The sequence below is a fragment of the Rousettus aegyptiacus genome, unplaced genomic scaffold (genome assembly GCF_014176215.1).
Source record: "Rousettus aegyptiacus isolate mRouAeg1 unplaced genomic scaffold, mRouAeg1.p scaffold_m13_p_16, whole genome shotgun sequence".
Lineage (NCBI taxonomy): Eukaryota > Metazoa > Chordata > Mammalia > Chiroptera > Pteropodidae > Rousettus > Rousettus aegyptiacus.
The window spans coordinates 34,697,398-34,709,048 of NW_023416291.1; positions in this window are offsets into that span (position 1 = coordinate 34,697,398).

Below are 11,651 nucleotides of genomic sequence, written 5' to 3' on the forward strand. Positions count from 1 at the left end.
TCAAAGTTGCTCCAGATTTTTTTTTATAGTAAAAGACATTACGGGGACAATTGGGGAAGATTGAAAAGGTCAATTTGAGAATAATATTATGCCGATATTAATTTTGATAATTGCACTGAGGTGATGTACAAGAATATCCCTGGTTTTCGGAAATACAAGCCGAATGAGGTATGTGGGGATAAGGGGGTATAATGCCTGCAACTTCCTCTCTAATGGTTCAGAAAAAAAGGAGACAGAAAACAAAGTGGATGCAATGCGTGTGACAAAACTGGTGAATCTGGAGAAGAGTGTGCACGTGAGGTCCTTGCACTATGTGTGAAGCTTTCCTGGGAGTCTGACATCGTGTCAACGTAAAGTTTTAAAAGTTCGAAAACTATTCGGGGCTTTTTGTTTAGCTTTGTTTTTCTTAGATTGTCTCTGTTCTGACGTTATATTCTGATGCATGATCTAAAGAGACAGATCACTTCACAGTTCATGAATTTCAGCACCTTGTGCTCTACGTTACTTTCCCAGCGAGGAATATTGGGGACACTCCAACCACCACCCTGCTGGGTCTTTCTTTAGTGCGCCCTTGGCACAATCTGCCTCCATCAAGCTGCTGCCTGTTTCATTAAAGCTGGAAACCCAATGTAAATCCTGTTACCTGTGTTGTCATGGAAACCTGCTTTAATACATTAGATGTAGGAGGAAGGGGGGAAACTACAGATTTCATTTGTGAATAGCAATGCAGATACCCAGTGTCAAGAGTTTGCAGCAGAACCCGGAGGAAGTTAAAAGAGCAGAACACCAATACCAGTTCCCGAGTGGAACCCAGACTATGGATGCAGAGATGGTTTGACGCTTGGAAGATTAGTCAGCACAATCGATTGCTGTAGCAGAGACAGACTAGAGGATAGAAGGCTCACGGGCATCTCCGAGCCGCCACAAACGTATTCAATGGAGTCTGAAATGAAACCGCAGGACTCTACAATACAGACATTTCACTATGTAATTTCAAAGTAAGGATTATCTCTTTAAGCAATACAAAAAGTTCAAATCTAAAAATAACACATTTGGCTATGTACACATTAAGATTATATGAAGAGCAAAAAATCGTACATAAAATCGAAAGTCAGATTTTTCTAAAGTGAGAAAAAACATACAACTTAAGGGACAGATAAAGGGCACAGATGATATTAGAATATGTACTATATATTATAATATATAGTACATAATAGTAATTTTTTTCAGCGAGAGAAAGACAAAACTCTGCCAAAAAAAATTTTTTTTTTGCCAAAATTTTTATGGTAAAGGACATGAATAGGCAGCTCACAGAAACAGACCACTGAAAAGAAATAAAAAGGAATACAAAGGTATTTAAATATATAAAAGGCTGTTCAGCCTTTCTCATGGTTATAAATATGCTCATGTCACTTTCAGTGAGTTTGCCAACACTCAGAAAACGGGCAACACAACGTGAAGTTTTGTAAGAAAACGGACACTCTTGGAGTCACTGGTATAAATTAGTTCAGCCTCCGGGGGTGATTTAGCAATGACTTTCAACATCTAAATTGCATTGACCCTCTTTCCCACTGGTCTCATTTCTAGAAATTTCTATCCCATGAGTACAAAAAGAAATATTCAGGACATTTATTGCAGCAAAGACTAGAATCATCCTAAATAAATTTTTCTCAAGGGAGACCTATACAATCCCCTGGAATAACATCTAATCAATTCAAATTTTTCCAATTTTCTTCTTTCTCTCCTTTCTTCTCTGATACCACTCACATATGATTTACATAGACAAGTTCTTATAGTAACATGCAATATTCTCATTTTTTCATGGGCTTTATTTTTCCTTTTATTGGAAATGCAAGGATATTAAGGCAGGGTGTGAAAACTGGTGTAAGAGAATGGACACCTTGAACTTGTACAAACAGTGGACTGGGTTACCAGCGGCTGGGGGCTGGCGGAATTGGGGAGCTACTGTCAAAGTCACAAAGTTCCAACTAGTAGGTAAGTAAGTCCTGGATGTCTAATACACAACACAGTGGTTATAGTCAATGGTACTAACTTACAAATGTCAAAGTTGTTGAGAGACTAAATCTTAACTGTCCTCAACACACACCAAAAAGAAATGGTCACTATGTGATGCGATAAAGGTGTTAGCTAACACAACAGCATTAATATCGCAATATATAAAGTATCAAACCAATGCACTGTACACCTTAAAATACATGATATTATATGTCCATTATATCTCAATTTTTTAAAAAAGAAAACGAACATTTTATGCTTACACAGTTTGATGTCTGTCCATCCTGCTCCCCATGGGGGTATATTTCTACACTTCCATGGAGCTCTATTATTCTTTTTTAAGTAATTTCTTATTATTTGATTACAGTTGACCGACAATATTATTTTAGTTTCGGGTATACAGCATACTGGTTAGAATGTAATGTAACTTACAAAGTGATCCCCCACCTCCGATAAATCTAGTGCCCACCTGACACTATACATAATCATTACAATATTATTGACTATATTCCTTATGCTCTACTTTACATCCCCATGACTGTTTTGCAACTACCAATCTGTACTTCTTAATCCCTTCCCCTTTTTCACTCTCCCTCCCAACACCCTTCCCATCTAGCAACCATCAAAATATCTGCTGCATCTATGACTTTGTTTCCGTTTTGTTTGTTCATTTATTTTGTTCTTTAAATTCCACATGTAAGTGAAATCATATGACATTTGTCTTTCTCTGTCTGACTTATTCCACTCAGCCAATATGCTCTAGGTTCGTCCTTGCTGTTGTAGATGGGAGTATTTCTTTTTTTTATTGCTAACATTCCATTGTGTATATGCACCACCTCTTTTTTATTCATCCATCCATCGATGGACACCCAGGTTGCCTCCATGTCTTGGCTGTTGTAAATAATGCTTCGGTGAACACATGGATTCACATGTCCCTTTGAAGTAGTGTTTTGGGTTTCTTTGGATAAATACCCAGAAGTGGGATTACTGGGTCCTTCCTTGTCTCTTGCTACAGCCTTTGTTTTAAAGTCTATTTTGTCTGGTATAAGGATTGCTATCTCAGCTTTTTCTTTGTTTGTTTCCATTTTTATGAGATATCTTTTTCCATCCCTTTACTTTCCGTCTGTGTTTGTCATTCGATCTAAAGTGAGTCTCTCATAGGCAGCATAAGTAAAGGTCTTGTTTTCTTATCCATTCAGCCATCCTGTCTTTTGATTGGAGCATTTAATCCATTTGCCGTTAAAGTAATTATTGATATGTAATTATTGCCATTTTATTATTCATTTTTTTCTCCTTCTCAAAGAAGTCCCTTTAACATTTCTCGTAATACTGCTTGGTGGTAAGGAACTCCCTTAGCTTTTTCTTGCCTGTTATTCTTAAACCTCCATTTCTGACCCTTATTCAAATACATGAGGTTATTGTTTTGTTTGATTCAGAGTCCAGAGTGCTAACCATTACACCACAGAACCTCATGCTTGTTTGATTATTTTCGTTGCGGTAAAATATACATAACGCAAAATTTACCATTTAAACTATTTAAAAGCGTACAGTTCAGTGACATTCAGCAACTATTACCACAATGTAGTTCCAAAACTTTCTCATCACCCCAAATGGAAACCGCATCCCTGCGAAACAACCATTTCTCATCCCCTCCCACAGCCCCTGGCATTGGCTAATCTACTTTCTGCTTCTGTGGATTTGCCTATTCTGAGTGTTTTCTACAAATGGACTCACACTCTATATGGACTTTTGTGGCTGGCTACTTTCACTCCTTAGCCTAATGTTTTTTAAGTTTCAGCCATATTTTGTAGGTGGATTAGCTCTTCATCCTTTCGTATGGCTGAATGACACTCCATTATCCAATTGGACTTTGAATCATCAGATCCGCTCCACATTTCCATCTTGTTCCCACACTTTTGAAGCCACAGTGAGGCAGAGGTGCAAGCCCGGAGGGGGAGTGTTGGGGCATTAGGAGTGCTGGGCTTCTCCTGGTTTCTGATGCCGCTGGAGCCATGGTCAAAATTGAGGCTTTGTCTTAACAGGTTTCAGAGATTTTTTTATTTTTATTTATTCTTTCTTCTTAGGTTTCAGAGAATTTAGATAGCGACTGGACTCACTGACTAAAATGCTTACAAGATGGGAAAGTTTCTGTGTAGAACTATTTATTTATACCTGAATAGGACAAAAAATATTAAGGAAGTACCACCAGTTTATGGGAAGGTATAGCTATCGTGCTGCCTCTCCTTCTGCCTACTTTCCCCTCCCAGCGTTGTTTTCAAGAAAGATGAAAGATGTGATGGACCCATGTAAAAAATTTTCATTTCTCAAAAGCGTTTGTTTTCATCGTCGTACTGTACAGGACCCTTTGCTACTGGCCGAGAGTAACAATTACCCGTATCTAGGTAGAAAAAGAGCATGTAAAATTTATAATTCAAATAAAGATGTTTTCTAACATTTAAAAAAGTAGGAAAATATTCAGTGGGATACCATGGCCTTTAAAGAAAATAATTAGTTAAATCTATGTGTACTGAGATGAAAAATAACCAAGATATATATTATTATACAAAAAAAATTAAATGAAGAACAGTGTAAATGGAATACTGCCATTTGTACATTAAAAGAAATGCAGCAACACAAATTAACTTATACTTATTCATAGATGTTTCTAGATTCATGATATATCTCTCAAAAAATACACTGTAAACTGGCAATCCTCTTTTGTCTTTTTGGATTGTTTTAACCATGTATGGTAATTTCCTTTTTAAAAATCAGCATAAGACAGTGTCATTTTCCAGAATAGTATCATCATATCTACAAAGTGAAATAAAATAAAGTACAGGGAAAAAATTTTTTGACAAGCAATGGCTCTGACCCATTGGGAATAAAACTATAGTACCTTATAGGGGACATAAAATAGGACTCAAATAAATAAAAACTACACCTTGTTTCTGTGTGACAAAAATATAATATTTCATAGAAGCCATCTCTTCCCTTAAAAAAAAATTGTAAATTTAATTCAGTTCAAAATCTATACCTGAAAGAATGTAGCAAAATCATTCTAACGTTTATCTAGAGGAGGACTGTGGATGTCGGGGCCAGATATTTCTTTGTCGGGGAAGCTGCCCTGTGCACTTGCGGTGTTGAGCAGCATTCCCAGTATCTATGCCAATAGCACCACCCCAGCTGTGACAACCAAAACTGTCATCAGACATTGCTGAGTGTGCTTTGGGAGGCAGAATCCTGGCTGGGAACCACTGTCATAAAATAATAAACTCATCATCAGGAAGAAAGATTTGAAAAAAGAAAGGTAATCAGGAAGGCAATAACACTCTCAGATATGAAAATATTAAAATCTCGTAAAGCTAAAATAAATGTAAATAGGCACAAAGATAGGTAGTTGAATCAATATATCAAAAGGAGTAATCTAGAAAAATGCCCCAGTTTTTAGCAATTTATTTTTATAGGTGCCTTCCAATTTGTTGGAAAGAGAAAATTTTCTCCAACACCGTCGTTCAGTGACAGGGGCTGAAATAGCTGCCTGGTGATTTGAGAAGAAATCTATTGTCTTTAATAGATGGATTTAAAAACTAGATCTAAAAGTGTATCTAACTATCATTTGCTAAATTAAAAATTTGCTAAACCGAAACTTAAAAATTGTTCTATTCTTCTAGAACAAACTAGAAGAATATAGAATGGGATATGTATCAATCTTCCAAGAGAGAGTTTGCTAGGCATGATGTTATCAAAAGAAATGATAATAATAACTTCAAGATTTCACTCTATGAAAGTAAAAATGTCTGCATACCCAGAAAGAAATGACAAAAATAGAAATACAAGCAACAGAATGGGAAAATAGATTCAACAAGCATGACAAAAAGAGGCTCACGTCTGTATTCTGTAAAGTATGTTTTCGGTCGGTAAGGGGAGAGAGGTTCTGCCAGACAACAGCCAAATGGTGCGAAGGAACCATTTCCAAGAGAAAATAATATCACCGAGGGGCCAAGTGCTCGGTTTCTTCACTCTCAATCAAAGATAACAACTTAGATGGCTGCCATCATCCACCCACTACGTTCCCAAGTCTTACGAAAGGTGATGAAAGCACACGGAGATCACCATGTGACCCAGCATCCCACTCTTAGGTGGATACCCAGACAGAAGTGAAAGCAGAGATTCAAACAGATGTTAGTGCACCTGTGCTCACAGCAGCATTACCCACAATGGCCAAAAGGTAAAAACAGCCCAATGTTCATCGACAGATGAATGAATAAACGCAATGTGGTCCATCCAGACAATGGAATATTATTAATAGCCTTAAAAGGGAATGAAATTCTGGCACACTCTACAATATGGATTAACCTTGAAGATATTATGCTAAATGAGCCAGACACAAAAGGATAAGTATTGTATGATTCCACTTCTTTAAAGTATCTACGATAGTCAAATTTATAGGGAGAAGGTGTATTAGATGTTACCAGGGGCTGGGGAGAGAGGGTAATGGTAACTTGTTTAACCAAATAGAGTTTTAGTTTGTGATAAAAAAAATAAAAATTAAAAAAAATGTTCTGGGAATTTGCCAAGAGAGTAGAACAAGCATCTTACCACAAACAAACAAACAAAAAGTAATATGCGAGGTGACGGCTATGATGGTTACCATGACCGTGGTTATCATTTCACAAAGTATACGTGTATCAGATCATCACATCGTCCACTTTAAACATATACTACAATTTTATTTGTCAATTATACTTCAATAAAACTAAGAAAAGTTCTAGAGAAGGATTGTGGTGATGGATGCATGATATTGTGAATGCATTTAGTATCACTGAACTGAACACTTAAAATGGTTAAAATGGTAGGTTTTATGTTATGTATATTTATAGCATAATCTCTTAGAAAGTAACAAAGACATGCAGGAAGCATCAATGCGTATCAGTAAGTGAAAGAAGCCAGTCTGGAAAAGCTCCGAGCCAGAGGATTCTAACTCTGAGACATTCTAGAAAAGGCAAAATTAAAAAGACAGTAAAAGGAGCAGTGGTCGCCAGGGTGTGGGGGAGGGAGGGATGAGTAGGTGGTCACAGGGGCTTTTTAGGGATGTGAAACCACTCTGTGTGCTACTGTAATGGTGGATACATGTCACGACACATTTGTCCAAATCAAGAGTGAACCCTAATGTGAACTACAGACTTTAGTTAACAATAATAACCAATGTCGGTACATCAGCTCTAGCAAGTATATCACACTAATACAAGATGTTAATAATTAGGGAAATTAAGGGAAACTGTATTTTCTGCTGTTTTTCTGTAAACCTAAAACTACTCTTAAAAACAATTTTTAAATAAAATTATTTTAAATTTAAAATAATTTTTTTGGAAAGAGAAAAACACATCTCAGACACCTTAGCCAGCCAGCATCGTCGCGATACCGTGAAAACTGTGATTGGAAAGGGTGGAATTGATCTGGGAACCCCTTCCTGCTTCTGAAGTATTTCCATAAGGAAGGCATTAGCCAGCTCTGACCTTGAATTCCATGCCCGCTAAGCATCCCCCCTACTAACCCCAAGATCTCCACCCCTCCCCTGTCTGCTTCACGTCCCCTTTAACTTGAAACTTACTATATCTTCTCCAGTTCCGGGTCCTGAGGTCACCAGTCCAATCATTCAACAAATATTTACTAAGCATTTACTAAGTGCCAAGCTGAGTGGATCAGTTTCCTAGTGTTACTGTAACAAATTACTGCAAACCAGTAACTTAAAACAACACATTTCTTTTCTTACAGTTCTGAAGCTCAAAAGTTTAAATTGTCCAGATAAGCAAAAACCAGTGTTGGCAGGGCTGCATTCCTTCTGAAGGCTCTAGGAAAAATCCCTTTCCTTGCCTTTTCTGGCTCCCGGAAGCTGCCCACAGTCCTTGGCCAGGTGTCATTTCTCCATCCTCCACGGCAGCATCGATCGGTCCAAGTCCTCCCCATCTTTCTGGTTGTCTCTCCCTCTCTCCTCCTCCTCCTCCTCCTCCTCCTCCTCCTCCTCCTCCTCCTCCTCCTCCTCCTCCTCCTCCTCCATTTAAGGACTCTCATGATCGCTCATCCAGATCATCCAGGATAATCTCCCCATCTCAAGATTGACTGACTTGTAACGCTTTGCCACATAACCTAACATCGTCACAGGCTCCAGGGAGTAGGACATGGACATCTTTGGAGGGGCCATGGTTCCACCTATCACACCGGCAGATGTGGCCGTAAGTAAGACAAACAAGATCTCTGCCCTTGTTCATTGAGCTGACAATAAACATGGGGAGAGGAAGAGAAGCAATAATAATAAGAACTACAGATAGCAACGAGAGCCGTGAACAAAATAAAACAGCAGAATCTGATAAGGGTTAATAAAAATACTAGAGGAGGGCCAAGGAAGAGCCCTGCGGCACACCACTAGAGACCACCTAGAGGTGTGCCGTGCACTGACAAATCTGGTGTCCTCCTGTCTCCCACTTTTACATAGATGCTGCCACCACCAGTTTGGAAAAAGAAAACACAAAGACTCTCGAAAGCATTTCGTTTTTAACATAGCAATTTTGCCACCATCTCTAATCACGAATTAGGTCAATAAAAATCAGACCAAGAAGCACCCCTGGAAACGGAGTTCACCATCACACTGGAGATGATAACGATGCTACAGACCATTCTAACAGGGCAGAATTCAGCACCAGTACATGGTGGCAAGTAAGCATCACAAATTCCAGCCAGCCAGCGAACCGTGCTAGATAGGAACCGTGCATAGCAGCACATCCAGTCGGATGAGCTCCACACACACCGGTGGCCGCTCCAGAGGCTGGGATGTGTGTGACGTGAGATCTGGAACTTGTAAGGAAACAACTCCAGGCTGTTGGCACTTTTTACTTCTTTCAATACGTGTACACTAGCTGTCACCTGGCGTTTTGTAAATTCCTCTCGAAGGTCACAGATGAGAAAGTAGAAGTATGACCAGGAGCTGACTTCTAGAAACTGTATTCTGACTTAAAAATCACAGCGTTGATTTTTAAGATAGGAAATAACAAGCACTGGCGAGGAGGTGGAGAAAAGGGAACCCTCGTGCACTGTTGGCGGGCTATACGTCGGCGTGGAAAACGGTATGGAAGTTCCTCAAAATATTAAAGGTAGAATTATCATCTGACCCAGCAATTCTTCTGGGTATTTATCCAAAGGAAACGAAAACCCCCGTATTCATTGCAGCATTACCCACAATAGCCAAGACATGGAAACAACCTAAATGTCATTGACAGGTGAATAAAGGTGCACACAAACACACGCACACACATACAGTAAATACATCTCAGCCATTAAAAAAAAAAAGAAAGAAAGAAAATCCTACCGGTTGTGACAACGTGGATGGAGGGCATTATGCTGAGTAAAAATCAAACAGAGAAAGACAAATACGATACGATACCATGATATGAGAAAGCTAAAAAGCCAAAACAAAACAAAACTAAAGCCAAGCTCATAGGTACAGAGAACAGGTTGGTGGTTGTCAGAGGTAGGGGGTGAGGGGTGAGGGAGATGGGTGAAGGGAGTCAAAAATACAATCTTCCAGTTATAAAATAAATTAGTCCTGGGGATGTAATTACAGCATAGTGACTACAGTTAACCATACCATGTTGTAGATTTGAAAGTTGCTTAAGGGACTAGATCAAGTTCTCTTCACACACACACAAAAAACAATTGTGATTATGAGGTGATAGATAGTAACTAGACTTATCGTGGTGATTATTTTGCAATATATACATACACCAAATCATTATGTCATGCACCTCACACTAATACAATGCTACGTGTCAATCATATCTCAATTAAAAAGAAACATTTCCATCTGCACAATCCATGTTGTGCAGATTATACCTCATAAGGTTGGGTGAACACTGAATCGAACGAGATACATATATATAGTTATATATACAGTGTGTGTGTGTGTGTGTGTGTATTTTTAAATTGAGGTGAAATTTACATTGCAAATTAACCATTTTAAAGTGGACAATTCAGTGATGTTCAGTACAGTCACATGCTGTGCAACTATGACTTCCATTTAGTTACAGGACATTTTTGTCACTCCCGAAAAGAAACCGCATACCCGTTAAGCGGTCGCCCCATTCCTCTCCACCCGTTGGTGACCACTGACTGACCTTCTGTCTCTATGGACTGATCTGATCTGGATATTTCACATAAACAGAATCTCACATTATGTGGCCTTTCGTGTCTGGCTTCTCTCACGGAGCATCACTTTTTTGAGATTCGCCCAGGTCATAGAGGGAGTCAGGACCGCCCTCCTGTCTGTGGTTCAGTGACATTCCATCATCTGGATAGCCCACGTTTTGCTCAGTCACTCATTGGTGACGGACCTGTGGTGACCATGAGCAGCACTGCTGTGAGCATGCCTGTACCACGGGCTTTGTTCGAAACTCCCGTTTTCCATTCTTCTGGGTGCATACCGGAAGCCGAATTGCTGGGTCAGACGATAACCCTTTCTTTAACTTTTTGAGGCACCGACAAACTGCTTCCCCAGCATCTGCGCCCTTTTACAAGGTGCATAGCTCGTTTCTCCGCATCCTGCCAGCACTGGCCGCATGCCCTACAAACACCTCGCACCCCGACGCCTTCTCACTGCCCGCTTCCAGAGCGCCCCACAGCTTACACCCCTAACCACTGTGCTACCTGGCCTCCCTGCTGTGGCTCAGTGTCCCGTATGTCTCTGGGCCACAGGAACCTTAGAGAAAAGGCTCCCAGCCAGCTGAGGCACACAAGGCACTGAGGCCTGGCTTTCACATGGGGTCTCCAGATCAGAGAACATTCTTTCCCGAATTCCTGTTCACTTGTCCCCCAGTTGCTCCCCACAACTAGGTTCACATCCCCCGTTCTCCTCAACTCCCGCAACCCCCCAGGTCCACCTCACACACACCCAGCTGGTTACCTTCCCTCCCACTTTTGAAAGGACGAGAAGTCATAGGGTCCATCCCTCGCCCTCTCAGCTGGTACCTGGATCTCCATCCACACCCATCTGCCTCTCCTTCTTTCCTCTCCTGAGGCCGCTTGTTCCCAGCTGGGCCGGCCCTTCCCCTGCATCTGGGTCCTGTCCCTCCACATCTGCAGGACAGTGTCCACCAGTCATTCCATCTCTCGTGTGCCTCTGACCTTCACCACCCCATTCCCCTGGCTGTGAACTCAAATGGGTCTAGCTCCAGATCCTGGCCCTGCCACATCTGTCCTGCCTGTGTGAGAGGCAGATCCGCCTCTTCAAGCCTCAAGCTCCTCACTTATTAAACAAGGCCTCACGGGTTCTAATGAGGATGGTAAGAGGGAACACAGGCACGGGGCGATGCTGGGCCCACTGTGCAGTAAGCACTCAGTGGTGTGTGCTGCTCACGTCATGTATGAGTCGGCTTGGGCTGCTGTAACAAGTACCCCAGACTGGGCAGCTGGAAGTCCCGGATCAAGGTGAGGAAGAGTTAGTTTCCTCTGCGGCCTCTCTCCTTGGCTTGCAGACGCTGCCCTCCGGCTGTCTGTTCATATGGTTTTTCCTCCCTGTGCACCCACATCCCCGCTGTCTCTCCATGTGTCCTAATCTCTTCTTATTAGGACCCCAGTCATGTTAA